The following is a 16,623-nucleotide window of genomic DNA, read 5'->3' as shown; positions in this document are numbered from 1 at the left end:
AGTTAACTCTAGAGACTGTTGTGCATGAAAATCCCAAGAGATCAGTGGTTTCTGAGACACTTAAACCACCTCATCTAGCACCAACAATCATTCCATGGTCACTGTTACTTAGATCACATTTCTTCCTCATTCTGATGTTTGATCTGATCAGCAACTGTACCTCTTAATGCTTTTATGCACTGAGTTGTGGCCACAATATTGGCTGATTAGATATTTGCATTAACAAAGAGGTGTACATGTGTACATAGTAAAGTGAATGTAAACTGGAGAGTTCAATGTTTTGTTTACCAGCGTGTGTTGAATTACTAATTTCATTTGGAGTTGCTTTTGGTGACCCTATGCTTAGATTCATGCCCTTGTCTGCTGTTTGTTTTGACCCTTTCTGGAATAACTATACATGTGGATGTTGGACAAGAATCAAAGTCATTGATATGCCTCAGCACTCAACCGGTCCTCTGACCCACTAACCCACACTTAGCCAGTATCTTTGTGTCTTTAAAGTAATAACCATATTTACTAGCAGGCTTAAAAATGAATAAACAGTCAGACACAGTATTGAAAATGATTTCACAGCCAGAATACCAGGGAAGAAACACTACCATCTTCATAACATCATCATATTTGGCTATCTTCTGAAACCCCCAAGGCTGCCTTGTAGTGTGGAATTATTGGTTGGCCTCCCAGATTCTCCATAAGCCCGACTCATACAAAACTCTGGCTACCATAGCAAAGCCCCATGTCCTCACAGACCTCTACCGGCTTCTGGTCAACCAATGGCTCAGTTTGAAAATTCTCATCAAGAAACAACCTTCACTTTAAAGCTCCTTTTGTCTCTATTGAAACTCAACATTCATCCAACTACGGCCATTTGCACATAAACAGTTTACCTTGGTGGCCAGCCTTGACAACTAGGCCATTAACTCCCTGACACTTCTGCTATGCTGTGCTATTTCTGAGATCCAATACCGAATTCTAAACACAAGACTCATACCATCTACCTTGAGATGATATTAATAAGCAGCGGAGTGGCAACTAAGCCTGACAAAGGGCAAGTATGGATAAAAGATGCAACACAGGAAATATTGAACATAGCTGAATAAATACACAGAAATCAATTTCTTCAAATGTCCTTACAGAGTTTATTTAGCCTGATGTAGAAAGATCAGAAACAGTTCATCTTCATAAAGAATAAAAAGAGCACTTTTGTTCAGAGTTGTGCTTGGAAAAAATCTAAATATATATTTTTAATCATATAAATAGTTCTCTTTAATAAGTGCATCAGTTTGTTTTTTTATACATATCCACTTTTTTTCTGTATTATAGGTCATTATCACTATCATTGGAGAACCCATTTTGACACAAATAAGCCTTTCATGGCTTGTGTCTTGGTGGATCAACACTACAAGCAGTTTCAACTTAAATTCAATACAAACAGTACAGGAACCACTGTACTAAAACAAAAGGCAGTTTATTACAAAATTATACATCAGTGAGACTCAGATAATGAATAGATATTAAACAACAAAAATGCAATATTTTAATGATAAAAAACTTTCATTCAATACAAGACTATAATCTTGGACAATTCTATTCAATGCCAGGAAATAGTTTTTTGGGCTTTATTTAAAAATAATAATTGGTTGGTGGAAATGCAAAAGAAACTTCATTTATTTTGGAAGTCCATGCATGACTATATGGCTGGCATTTTCTCTCATTTTACAACGTTGCTTTGCTACTTAATAGTTTATATTTACTCAATTATCTTTTTCATATACTGATTAAAAGATGCAATAAATAAGTATCAAATCAAACCATGAGAAACCGTAATTGTTGTCTCTGCATTCTAAACATTTACATGATACTCTGCTGAGGCATATTAAGGGATTTTACTTATCAATATTATTGACTATGTACTGTATGCAATTGGGGAAAGAGGCCTTTTAAACAGTACTTCAGAATAAGGTGACTTTGTCTTGGCCAGTTTTATTGTGACTAGTGCCATGTTAGGAACCAGCCAATTATTTTTCCTGTGACATTTAAACTGTTCAGAAGCTGAAAGCCAGAAGGCAAAACAGCATTTAGCAGGTAAATAATCTGTACCAAAAAAAAAGTGGAACATCATTTCAAAAGAACAGTCAATACATGAAAACATAGATCCTAACAGTTATATGAGTTGAATATTTTACATGTATTTACAGTGCTTCATGTCTTCATATTAAAAATTGAAGTGCAGTTTCTTCTAACTCCTCTAATGTATTCTTAAACAATGCAATGTCCCCCACGACCCCGCTTCCCCTCTCCCACCCCACCCCACCTGATCCACCCAAGTCTTTGAGCTTCAAGTAAATATACATTGGATTTTTTTTAAAAAATGAAGGTAAGAATATTTATATACAACATGCAGTTGAGTTATAAAATGTCTGAATAAGTATTAGCAGGCTATATTTAGACTTGAGTAAACTATAAGTGTACATGAAGTAATTAGAGGATTACTGCTGAGAGCCATTTTGAACATCCCTAATTTCTTTTTACATAAACAGCACAGTTACGAAGCGTTCTCAGTTTAACCATTTTATTGCCCCATTGCATCTATGGAAAGGCTCCTAGTATAATACAAGGTTCTGGTTGTTCTAGAATCTGTGCTTAAGTATGAGAGTTGTTTCCTAATTGCTGTATGTCCTTATTAGTTTTAATATGTTCAATCAAAAGTTTAGATTGCTATAGTTCTCTGTCATTCTCAAAAGCTGACATGGGTGTGAAATTCAATCACTGTGTAAGCATGGAAGAAGAAAAAAAGATCAATTCATGGGTTTCTGCAGTCCTGTTGTTTCCTCAATTTTATCCACAAGCCAATGCTGATGTAATTTACAGCACTGCTATGACTGATTAATGCCAAATAAAATATTTATTTGAAAAATAATCTTCTTGAATGCAAGCTGATAATTATGTAAGGGTTAAAATAAAAACATAACCATAGTTAGAGGCTCTTTATAACTGCAGATGGCAACATAATGTGAATAGTAATGTCACACAGTAGTCTTTGTATTGCTAATTGGATCACCTTTTTTCCCAATTTATAAAGATATACTTTCTCCATACTCTCAGTGTTACTGTTTTTAGCAAGAAATTTGTATTAGATGATTTTAACTGCTGGTTTATTGCAGTTAATTCTAATTTTGTGTGTTAAATTTGCAGACATTTTGTCACTATCCAGATATCAGTTCAGAGTCCAGCACATATAGAGAATTCCTTTGTTGCAAATTCTAATCACCCTTGCCAGGGCTGGTAACAGCTATTTTAATTATCCTAAAGTCAAACCCAATCCCTTATCTTCATATTAAAATCCAGCAATTTATATTGCTATACAATTTAATAATTGAACAAGGGTAACATGTTTTCATAAACTCTTTAATTTTAGGATATGACATTTTTTTATGAGGTATTTTTTGTAGTCATTCTTTCTGTTGTTTCAATGGACTACTTGTGACTGCCTGCCTTGGCGGCTGAAGGCAGTGTGGCTGTGTGTCCTTGCAACTGATGTCAAACATCCGGGAATTCTGCATATGCAAATCTACTGTTATTGGGAATCAGAACTGTTCAGCACCAGTTAACATAACGAGCTGTGTATTTTTATTGGCTGTAATTCAGATTCCAGACTAGAACTGAACTACAGACTTCAGTCCACCTTCATATACACAAATCAATTGGAACGTGCTCATTTGCACTGAGGTTTACACTACCTGCAATGACAATACCTTCCCAGGGCACTCTGGATCATTATGCTAACATCCGCACTCCAACAACAGGTTAAGTTTAGTAGGATGAGTATTATCATTTCTAATAATGAAATCCAAACTTTTTTTTTTAACATCTTTACAATTTGATAGTGGAGTCATCTGGCAAAATTGTGACACTAGATGTGATTGGATAAATATTTTTGGCAAAGTGAGTGCAAAGTTACTTACTAATAACAGAGCTAAATGACTGTATTGTTAGTTACAACAGACAATGATGTTGGCCATTTACTGTTCAGTACAGCATCTTTGCTTATTCAAATTCTTAACCCAACTCCCTTTCCTTCTAATAGAGAAAGGAATCTCAGGGAAAAGATCTATCATAACCTAATTTCAACGCGTAGGCCTTCTCAAATTGCCAATGATGCGCATTGTTATTGAAAAAGTCAGTAGAGTTGATTCTCATCAGTCACGCTCCTTACTTTAAATGTTATTCATTTAAAGTTACAAAACACAGACTTGAAGCTGACCTGAATGTGTTTGCCAAGTACATTTTATCCTTTCAATAAATCTATCTTTACATCCAAATATGGACATAGTGATTCAATCTTTGCTGGCATGCATCAAATCTTATTTGTAAACTGACCTGCTGGCAAGTAGGACGGACATCAGAGCACATACATGAGAGTGGGCTAACTGGTTCTCTTAGTCACATGCTTCTAGCCATCGGCATGACTTTAAACAGAGCTTGCTGTCAATGTGATTTGATGACTCACAAGTTGAAGATTTTAATTTAACAATAGCTTGGCATCTGAATTGAAATGAAATTACATATTTTGGAGAGGCCAAATATATTCAGCAATTACTTTCAAAATACCCATTTAGAATTGTCATTTAGCAGATTTTCTTCAAATTTCAGTCTGTGTTTTGTAACAAAATGATGGGTAACTGTAATCAAAAGGACTGCTAAAGTACAACATTAATAATTTTCATCTACTTTGGAGGTAAGCCAGAAAAAAATATCAAATTACTGCCCTCAAGTTGGCACACAGCTGAGAGATTTGCAATACAAACAAAACATATGGAAACCAAGGCAAAAAGCTGTTCACTTAATAGTTTCTAGGTTAATAGAGGAGCTATGTTTCACTTTGGATAATTGATTATCAAGGCTATTGTTTTAATTCCTTCTTTCTGTGTACAAATGAGGTATTCAGCTACGTATGGCTGTTTTCCTGCTGGATTCATTTACAGATATGTGGTCGACAGATAAAAGGAATGAACCACCTTTAATTTCTGAGTCTGGTTGCAACATTAAATAAAGTCAAACCACGGCCGTATCATCAATGTGCTTCTTGGTCTAGTGCATCTTTCCCTCTTGCCACAAAAAAAATTACTTGCTTCATGCTTTTCATGTCAAAACTGCATTTTAACTGCTGTTTTTGATACCCATAAGTGAATTCTATAAGCTGCCCTGTAGCTTTTGCAGTTATTGTTACTTGCAAAGTGTAATGGATGATTGATTGATAGACGAGTGCTGACACATCAATGAAGCTATTTCGACCAGCATCTCTATCAAATGATGCGCGGGGTATACTTTCTGCCCACGCCTCATTACCTCAGAATGACATTTCTGAAACTTCATTTTCTTTTTTTTTCCTTCTCCCCAAAGCATGATACTTTTGTATTCTGAACCTGGCTCTGCGTGCCCTGAGAAAAGCAATTTTGCTATTATGTCCGACTAGAGTTTGACTGACGTAGTCCCTGGGAGGTGAATGACAGATTTTTTATGCTGGGTTTAAGAGGGCTACAGAATTTATTTTGTAATACAAAAGACTGAAAGGCTTTCCTGTCAGGCATCATTCAGTCACAACCCACCATGAGCTTCTCCTGTGCTCGTTTCTCTCTGTCTAACCTCCTGAGTCTACTCCCCAGGTCTGCACAAGACACAGAACAATCAAATCCATCTGCTGTCTGCCCGCCTTGATCTTCACCAGTGGACAAGGTTTTCTCTGCCCCTAAGGACTATATTCACTCTGCATTATACAGGATAAGGAGACGATTTCCACACTAGAAATATAATAATAACTGTGCCAGTAGTCGGTTGTATTAAAGCAAAATGAGATTTGTGGCTCCAGAATTTTCAGCGATGACTGATTTTATTGAATTGTTATTGAACGTGGTCACATAGCATCACATAACCTTCAGACGTAAAGAGGCATCTAGGCTCTGTGGAGATTCAATGATAACGCTTAAAATTATATACAATGCGCAATTAAATTGGATGGATGGAAGGAAACACTGCAATGGGATGTCATCGTGATTCAATCTGAGGCAAACTTATGGCATTAACTCTTTACAGGACTTGGGGACCGCAAAGAGTGTCTCTCAGTTTAGACCATTAGGTTGTTCTGGAACACTAGTAGATGGAAGCAGTTTAAATTACAGTGTCTTTGTAAAAGTGGAAGTTTATTCAAAATTTAATTGTAAGAAAAGAATTCTAAAAACTAAAACAAAAAAAATCTCCCTCATTTAAAGAAACAAAATGGCATCTCCCTCTTTCAGTCTCTGTGTGCCACGCGCATTACACTAATTCAAGTGGAAACTGTTCAGGACATTCCTTCAATAACGGGGGACACAATAAGTAATCACAAGGATACACACATGGAAGTATGTGGTCTGGATTGTTATGTCTTTAAGTTTTCTGTCTTCCATTAAGAAGGTGGCCTTTCTTTTACCACATTGTAAAATTGCTCTGCTTTTCTCAGGATCTTACTGTGCAAAAATTGATGGTCTATATTTGTTGGAGTTCTCTATAGGGAGGTGCATTCATTAAAAAATATACAAGGTTGGCAGAGTGGTGCAGCAGGTAGTGCTGCTGTTTCACAGCTCTATTGTCATAGAGTCATACAGCACAAGAACAGGCCCTTCAGCCCAACTGATCTCTGCAGACCAAGATTCCCATCTAAGCTAGTCTCATCTGCATCTATGCTAGATCCAGTGACTGGGGGTTGATCCTGATCTCTGATACTGTCTCTGCGTGGAGTCTACATCTTATTCCTGCAACAACACTGGTTTCTCCCCACATTCCAAAGAAATGCTGGTTGGGTGGTTCGATGGCTATTAACAATTATTGTTCTGAAGATGGACGGAATGTGGGTAAGGTGGGAGATGATGGGCTCACGAGAAACAATAGGTGTCAGAGACACAAGTGGGGGAAATGGGATTGATGAGATTTCTCTGAGGGCTGAGAGAAAAGGAACAGCAAAGTACCACAGTTCCAGAGGCCCAGGTTTACTGCTGACCTTGGGTGCTGCCTGTGTGCAGTTTGCATGTAACTCTGTGACTGTGTTGATCTCCCCTAGGTGCTCCGGTTTCCTTTCATATCCCAAAGACATAGTCATTTGTCTTTGGGATATGAAAGTATGAAACATACGTTAGTAGGTTAATTAGCCATTGGAATTTGTCCCAGGTGTGTAGGTGAGCAGTGGAATCAGGGAGGAGCTGATGAAATGCTGGGAGAATAAAATGGGAGTCGTGCAGTGTTAGGCAGAACCCAGTAGATCAGGCAGCATCTATGGAGAGGAATAAACAATGTTTTGGGCCAAGATCCTTCATCGGGGTAGTTCATTGCTGGTGCAGACTCACAGCACTGAAAAGCCAGTTTTAATGTTGTGTAACTCTATGGCTCTATTTTTAAAAAATTGTTAATGGGCCATGTTAATAAAAAGACATTTACAATTACGCTCACCTTCTCATGTCTTTCCAAAAGGTTATGCTTCACCTATCCCACCCAAGACACCTGTGGAGGAAGAGTCACTGCTGATATTCAAGGCAAAGATGAAAAGGCTTTTAAACTACAAGGAAGTCAAGTGCTATGGGAAAGATAGGATCAGCTATGAACAGGCTCAAGGGGCTGATTGGCTTACTCCTTCTCCTGGTTCTTATGTTCTTATGATTTAAAAGGCTTAGACACTTATCTCCAGCCTGGAGTGCAATTGTGTTATTCGTCAGCAGCTGAAAATATTATTCTGCTTTTAAGTTTTGGTTCTATTGAAGTCAGAAGTGGAATTGAGCATATGGCTGTTTTCCATATAACCAACTGAGAATGAATTTCTGGGCAATAATCCATTTGGCCCAAGTTAAGTAAGTACAAGTTCTGGGTGGTCATGCCATATAAACAACTGCTATTGTTACATATTACATACCTGCGACAACTTAGCTTTACAAAAAAAAAACGACATTTTAAAATGAAATTTCCAGTTAAAGGAGTTTGAAAATTGATGTCATTTAATCAGGCAGCCTCAGACAGAAACCTGCACTATTCTCCACATTTCTCTTTAGGAGTAAACCACCAGTCAGATGGTCAGGAGGACAATTATATAGAAATGCTTATATTTCAGTTGGCTCCAGCAGACACCATAAGGAGTCAGGAAATGTGGGATGAGAACACTGCCAGGGGATCTGTCCAGTGGGAGGGGTTGCATGTAACTGCCTCTGACTGACTTAATATTATGTTATCAATTTCATATGGCTTTTGTACAGAGGATTCAAATATAAAGCATGCAATCAGATGTTTACAGATAACCTGCCAAGTGAAGTAGTTAGAGGACATTTTTGCATGATTTGGGAATATCTAATTAAAAATGATGAATTATAATGGCTTTCTAAACCTGCTGAAAGAATACCAGGTAAGAGGTTCAAGTGATAAATGTAGGAATAGTGAGGCAGTGAGCAGCTGTTCTGCACTGATCAAACACTGCAGATAGATACTTCAGTCACATGCTTCCAGCTATTAGTGTGGCTAGGGATTTTTATTGGCACCAAGATTTTTATTAATGTGAGGAACTGTTTTGCCTGCAGATCATTCACAGGGAATCCTACTTCTATTCCTATTACTAAATTTCTGATAATGAGGTAAATAACAAATAAAATCTGCAATGAATGTTATTTCTGTTCTGCTACTAGGATCTTTTAAATAAAAATTGCAGTTATTTTATGACAATAGCTAATGTACTTAAGTGACACTTAGTGTGTTAAACTTGCAATGTGATCCCAGAAGATTGGGGTGAAATCGGTTCGTGATGAAATATGCAATACAATATACTGAAACATACAATGACGTCTTAGTATGTTGCAGTGTCAATCCTGATTAATTAGGAGTAGACACTACCATTCTGACAGAATGGTCATTACCTGGAACTTTGCACCTAGTGTGCATGGGCTTTGAGCAATATGTGCAATAGCAAGACTTACTTCAGCAAGAAATACTGACCACGTGACTGTGAGATTTCTTTCCTGCACCACACAGTCCCCCTCTGAATTTAACAAAAGTTTTTGTTGCTTGGGAACACAGACTAAAACCTCACTTTGACTAAAGAGCTCTTTTTGCACATGAAATCCTTGAGCCCCCAGAGCAGCAGCGCTTGCAAAATAATATGAAAACATGTAGTTACATTGATATTGAGAACTGCACATTAAGAAAATAGAATGCAGCAGGAGGAATGCTTGGATGCTCTGGGATGGCACAAGGTTATTCATGGATAAGGTTTATCAACAACATAAATAGTCTTCCAACCCCAGGAAGAAACTAGAATAGATTTTCAGCTGCAATCTGTGGATTGACCATCAAATGCAGAAACCATCCAATTTTCACCATTGTATAGTCTCTACAAAAGGCAAACAGACTGCAACCACCTGAAAATAGGCAGAGCAGGATTTTCGACCAGGACCACAGTAAGGACATGATAAAATTGGTAGGCTCTTATATATTTTTAGATGGAATTGTTGATGGTTTAGGAAACTATAGCAATGAGAAACTAACAATATATTTTTTGCTTGTTTACTGAACAATTAAGCTGCATGAAGGAGCTGATTAAAAGAGTTCCGCTGTGTGCCATGCAAGCCTTCGATTCGAGATTGCAAAATGTGAGCAGTGGACTCAAGTGTTGCAAGGAGTTACATGTAACAGGTCCTTTTGGCCTCATAATAATTTTGTTTTGCAGTAAGAATTTAGATTAAGGCTACCAAATGCATTTTTAATTAAGTGACTAAGATAGGAAAGCAATGGGCTGTGTACTGATTTGCAATCTTTGTGCAATACTAATCTGCTTCCCTTGGCCTGTGGAATAAATTAATCCTTAGGCTTCATCAGTGAAAACAGATGAGAAATCTACTGAGAAATACAAAGATTTCCTGACAGTATTTGTACTGCATGTATATTGATTGGACTGGTCTCCTTCAACTTGATATCAAACCAAAGTATGCAACAGTACCAGACAAAGCTGAAAAAAAGCTTAATTTAAATTTATCATTAATAGCAAAGTATAGCACAAATGGAATACATGCCTCATGTATCAAAGCAAGAGAAAGAGTCTCCTTTTCTCGATAGAAGCCGCACCTGCATTTATGAAATTGGACTGATCTCCGTGATTTACAATAAACAAAGGTGTTAATATACATCTTAAATACCAATTATATTGTTACTTGGGGAATTGCCATAACCTCAGCAGGTTAACAATGGCTTGTACAAGATTGGTTGGCATCTACAAAAGAAGTAGTTGAACTTTCTAAAAATAAAAGTTACATTAATAAAGCTGATGTTTGTCCAGCAGTGTTTAATAAACTGAATACCCGATGTGTGTGCCTATGTGGTATTTATTGAACTCCTAGCTGCAGCATCACTCATTTTTGACTTTGTCTCTTGTGACCTTAACAGGGGTAAATGGAGATTCATTCTGTTTACCTCCAATCTCTACCATTGAAGCTCACATTGTTTGTAGAAACAAAAGTTATCAGGATTGAACTGCAGTTGTCTGCTTCCTTGTGATATATTTTTTTCCTCCTTCATTCTCGGTGTGATGCAGGATGTCAGAGGAGGCTATTTTTTTAAATAAGGACAGCAGCAGACTGATCCTCCTGGTAGCGAAAATGTCTACGTTGTTCCTATCCACAAGAAGCCGATTCTGTGCGCTATTGCAGTAGATGATAAACAGTGTACAAGTTTTTATTTTCTCTCTGGCTGGATCTCGTTCACTGCTTCATCAGTCTTTTTCTTCTTAGTTAGACAGATTGATCCCTTGTGCTGTTAAGACTGGAGTGGGAAAGCCAGGTGCAACATTGACAACTGGACTGGCTACAAACCACTTCCTTCATAAAGAGAGTGCTATGGGCCACAGCCGCAATTCAGCCATAATTCAATGTCAGCATCAGCAGGAAAGACATTAGTGTCCGATGTGATTGTATCTTTACATTAAACTTGGGCTTAAAGTTTGAAAAATCGTACCTTTTTTGCCATCAGGAGTAACCAATTGATGAAATAAACACATCAATGTTCCCAGCCATTATCCCCTAAAGAACACTTTGTTATGTGTGCCGCAGAGAAGCAGCAGGGAGTAGAGAGCCCGAGCACAGTTTATCAATGAAAATCTAATAACATCCATAAGAATCGAGCTGAAAAATCAATACTTCATTACCAAATTGTTAGTGAGAATGAAGAGTAATTGCAGGAGTTGAGTGCTCTTTGCGGTCAGAGCACCTGGAGTTCAATGTCGTAGCTGAAGTGATGCAGGAGAGCGCCTGGACAAGGATGCCTGGACTGCAGATTGTGATCATTGTTTATCTTTGCCCTGAGGAGAAAAAAAGGAGTGACATTATTACTACATTTCAACTTGGCTCTCTAGGCATAGGTAATTAAAAAAAAGGTTCTTTCTTTTAAGTCTCAGAACATTTTGGCAAAGCAAACTGTTGGCAGATTCTGTGAACGGCATCAGGTGAGTTTCCTGCTTCAGACTCATCACCCAGGAGTGTTTCCTTGATCAGAGTCTGAAGCTCATGAGGAATCTGGAAGTGATATGTGTTGAGGCTAAAATGTCGTCAATGACAACTACAGAGTTTTGAAACTGACTGCTTCACAAAAGTTACATTTTCAGGGACATTCTCGAGTTGGACTAATCAAACAGTTTTGACCTCACCAGATGCAGTAACACTTTCAACTCTTCAAAGTATCCCTACAGGCCACAAACAAAATTATCCCTTAACCCTAAAATTTTGTTGCTTTTTCTAGCAACAGTTTAAAATACACTCACAAACTTCATATTTCCTTATACAAATTTCGTAATAGTGTAAATGTCTTTTCTTCTCAAGTACGGAGTTTTGATTCCTCAAAGACAATTTCTAATAGATTGTAACATGATCACTTTCTAATTTACATTTAACTCTATAATGCTTGCTTTTCACTCTACAGCAGGCCAAACCATATATTTATTAACAAGTCTTTAAGTTTTAGTTTCTGCATTTTTAATCAAACAATAAATGCCATAACAAAGTGAGGAAAATATTCACAGAATTAGCAAGGAATTATTTTAACAACCTATGTGATTATGCCAACATAAAAGCAAAACAGAGGGCTTATTCTAATACAGCAAAAATCAGTGAGAAGTTCGAAGATTGGGAAACTTTTAAGTACCAACATAAGGCAACTAAAAAGACATAAACAGGAAAAAGATGAAATATGAAGGTAGGCTAGCCAACAATATCATAGAGGATACCAAATGCTCTTTCAGATATATAAAGAGTAAAAGAGAGGCAAGAGTAGATATTGGACTGCTGGAAAATGAAGCTGGAGAGGTAGTAAAGGTGGATGAACTGAATAAGAATTTTATGGAAGACATTAGCTGTACGTTGGAAGTTTGAGAGTACAGTTGCTATTACTAGGGAGAAGATGCTTAGGAAATTGAAAGGTCTGAATGTAGAGAAGTCACCGGGACCAGATGGACTACACCCCAAGTTTCTGAAAGAGGTAGCTGAAGAGATTGTGGAGGCATTAATAATGATCCGCCAAGCATCAATATATTCTGGCACAGTTCCGGGGAACTGGAAAATTGCGAATATCACTCCTCTCTTCAAGAAGGGAGAGAGGCAAAAATAATAAGCCAATTACCCAGACCTTAGTGGTTGAGAAGATGTTGGAGGCAATTGTTAAGGATGTAGTTTGGGGTACTTTGAGGCACATGATAAAATAGGCCAAAGTCAGCATGGTTTCTATGGATTGGACATATTAGGAAAATGGGCAAAGAAGTGGCAAATGGAATACAGTGTTGGGAAAATGTATGGTTATATACTTTACTAGAAGGAATAAAAGCAGAGACCATTTTCTAACCAGGGAGAAAATTAAAAAATCCGAGGTGCAAAGGGACTTGGGAGTCCTCATGCAGAATTCCCTAAAGGTTAGCTTGAAAATTGAGCTGGTGGTGAGGAAGGCAAATGTAAGGTTAACGTTCATTTTGAGAGGACTAGAATATAAGGCAAGGATGTAATGCTGAGGATCTTTAAGGCATTGGTGAGGCCTCACTTGCAGTATTGTGAGCAATTTTGGGCTCCTTATCTAAAGGTGGCGGGGTGAAAATACGTCTCTCCCAAATAAGGTATAAGGCATTCCTTCCCGCCACTAGTCTGCCGGTCACCCTTGGGCAAGGTATAGCACCTGCTTATAGTCTCCCAATCAGGGTCATGTGAAGCCAAGGAAGCAGGTGGTGGATGGTCATATGAGCAGCTGGTGCATATCACAAGTCCTGATTATGTGATCATTGGCACCAGGCAGGCAAACTCTGAAGAGTATTGACAATAGCTGGGGTCACCCATCCTGAAAAGCACTGGCCAGAAGAAGGCAATGGCAAGCCACCTCTTTTAAAAAATTTGCCAAGAATAATCATGGTCATGGATAGGCAAAACAATCAGATTAAAGGTCATGGATCAGATTAAAGACAGGTGGAAGACCATGATCGCCAATGTCATATGACATGGCACATAATGAATGAATGAATGAATGTAAGAGAGGAGAATGATTCCCAGAAAGAAAGGCTTACCCTATGATCAGCAATTGATGGCTCTGGGCCTGTACTCACTGGAATTCAGAACAATGAGGCAGACCTCGTTGAAACCTGTTGAATGTTGAATGCTGATATAGATTGGATATGGAGAGGATGTTTTCTATAATGGGGGAGTCTAGGACCAGAGGACCCAGCCTCAGAATAGAGAGATGTCTATTTAAAATGACAAAGAGGTGGAATTTCTTCAGTCAGAAGGTATAAATCTGTGGAATTCCTTGCTGCAGGCAGTCATGGAGGCCAGCTCATCGGGTGTAAGGCAGAGGTTGAAAAGTTCTTGATTAGTCAGGGTGTGGAAGGTTATGGGGAGAAGGCAGGAGAATGGGTTTGAGAGGAATAAGACCATAATACATAGGAGCAGAATTAGGCCATTCGGCCATGATGAAATTATGGAGCAAACTCAATGGGCTGAATGGCCTAATTCTGCTCCTATGTCTTATAGTCTTATTCACTGTAGCTGGGGAGCAGGTACAAGAAAGCAGACTTGTCAAAATGTTTGCAACCATTGAAATACAATGGGACATTTACAACTCACCAATCCTGTACTCATTAGAACTCTGGATTGGTACGTCCTCCATCGCAATTCACTGGATGGCATTCAGAACCTGGATTTCTGTCTGTTTCATTCCACCCAGAACCCTGGGGGATTTGAAAGCTATTTGTAGCACCTCTACTGTTTTCTGCGGGCTCGTATCTGATAACTCAGCAGAAAATGGATACCTAGATATTTACACTTAGTGTTACAGTACACATTGCTGTTGTTAAAAAAAACCTAGAAAAATTCAGGAGGTCTAATGTGCCTGCTCAAGGTAGGTGATTGAACAAAACTATATAAATCTCTTGTTTGACAAAACAAAGACATTGCAAATCTATTGTTCACATGTTGAGAATTCTAGCCACAGTCTGTATAACCTTAGAAATGGGAAAATGATCTACTCATTTGTAAAGCTGTAATTGTTCAGATTGAAAAGACAAACAAAAACATTGAACGACTTCACAGTCAACATTTTTCAAATGGCCAGATGACTAGGCACTCTCATATGTGTATTTTATCTCCTACCAATGGAATAGTTGTCTATTTGCCCATAATAATGTTACGATGGTATAATGCTAAAAAGCTCACACCTAACCTGAAGAGTGCTATTTGAGGTCATTCTTACCCTTGGACATTAGGTTCTACAATGAATCAACCTATACCCGGGTGAGTAGTGACCCCTCCGGTCAGATTGTTTGAGGTAACTTTTTTTCATTCTTTCTTACTTCTCTTCTAATATTTGTATATTTGTATATCTGTGCACTTGCAATGCTCCTGTGACATTGTAATTCCTTTGGGATCAACAAAGTATCTATCTATCTATGCAATTCTCCCCCTATTTATAGTTAAAAACAATTAAAAATCAGTTTTTGGATAGACAGCTTCTCATTGACATACTTTAAAAAAATTGCTTACGAAGCAGTGATTGGTTTCCTCTGATTCTGCTGCCATTGTGTAATCCAGATGGGAAAATAATTTTGTGTCACGGGATGGTAGCAAATAATCGTTGGTAATTTTTGTGCAACAATACAACCGCAATGCGCTGGCAGTTGGAGGGATATATTAGGGAGTGAAACTTGATAAACCAGTCAACCAGCTGCCTAACCTGCAATGCTAACAAATCATTTTAATAGGAAAACTGTGCACTAAATCAAGAACAAGTTAGACAAAATAGAATAAATTCAGAAACGTGGCTGTTGGATACCTTCTGGCTATCATAATTGGCAAATGCTGGCTATATAGCTTTTAGTGTGTGCACTTGGAGCAAACAAGAATAGCCTTTTCCTCCAAACACATTTGCATCGAAGCTTAAATGGTCATTATATGGTTTCTATTGAAATAAAACTTCCACAAGATATTTCAGTCAGCCAATTGACTAAGAATAGATAACATAAACCTCTGAATTTGTCTTGATTTATAAAGAATTCCTCCATCACTTATTTATTTCTTACTGTTTACTATCATTTATAAATATTACAAAATTTAATTTAAAAGCAGCCCATTTATTAAAATAAGCTCAAAACAGTAATGTTGAGTTGATATACAAAAACATCTCTTTACATCTCTTACAGCCCAAGACTCCATAACAGTCAAATTAAAATATCCATATTAATTAAATTATAGTTCATAAATTACATATAAGTGCTGCAACTAGAGCTATCATTTATCTCTCTTTCCTGTTGACAAAGAATAAATTTAGTTCTCTGTTATCTGAACTGTTCTTATCCTTGTCATGTTTCTCCTTAGACAGCCACTAAGAGGCATCTGAGAGCCTCTCATTCAAGCTGACTGTGGTGTAAAATCTGGCATCTTTCCTCACAGAATGGCAGGATCCAAAGTGCAGATTCACTTCTGTCACAGCCCCCAATTCCTACTTAACTGTTTGCCCTCGAAATGATGCCAGTCATGTGCTGATGTCACTTTGTTTCGGATTTGTTCAGCTGTTGCTTCTGTTACAAAAATCTGGCACCTATAAGTGGGAGGGACCAGCAGCAGAATAAAACCAGACGGACTTAGCTGCATAATATTTGCTTATGCGAACAAGAAGCAGGGTTCACCTTAAAGGGGCCCTGCAGCTTGACGATGGTCAACGCAGTTAAGTAAAACATTTACCAAATATTAAAACAAATCTTGTTGAAGGTAGGATCTCATGGGACAAGATTTCATCACAACACTGATTACATCTCTGCCTTTTAATTTCATGTTAGCCTTGCTGTATGTGCAACATTGGAGGTGAAATTCTACTTTGCTGTATTGGTGGTAGTATGCCAGAGTATGCCTGCTCTTAAAGAACCTGCTTAAACTTTACCCATTAATTAAAAAAAAACAACCAATGCAATAAAAGATGGGTAAACTGTTCCCAAACATTACTAACCAAATAGCAAGGCTTGAAATCATCCCATTCATACTGGGCTGCACCTTACACAGACAGATGGATAACTTAAGATGCAGCATTGATAACGGTCCTTTA

At 37.8% G+C, this 16,623-nt stretch overlaps 1 protein-coding gene across 1 annotated transcript in view; it reads right to left on the bottom strand.

Annotated features, from left to right (window-relative positions):
• Nucleotides 1–2,335: 2,335 nt before the first annotated feature.
• tshz2 (teashirt zinc finger homeobox 2) overlaps nucleotides 2,336–16,623 on the bottom strand; it is a 553,028-nt gene continuing 538,740 nt past the window's right edge. The window contains exon 3 of the mRNA XM_072239784.1: nucleotides 2,336–11,359. The gene's annotated coding sequence lies outside the window, so the exon portion shown is untranslated. The remainder of the gene's footprint in view (nucleotides 11,360–16,623) is intronic.

Source organism: Mobula birostris, chromosome 2 (genome assembly GCF_030028105.1).
Source record: "Mobula birostris isolate sMobBir1 chromosome 2, sMobBir1.hap1, whole genome shotgun sequence".
Taxonomy (NCBI): domain Eukaryota; kingdom Metazoa; phylum Chordata; class Chondrichthyes; order Myliobatiformes; family Myliobatidae; genus Mobula; species Mobula birostris.
This window is presented reverse-complemented; position numbering and strand designations above follow the sequence as displayed.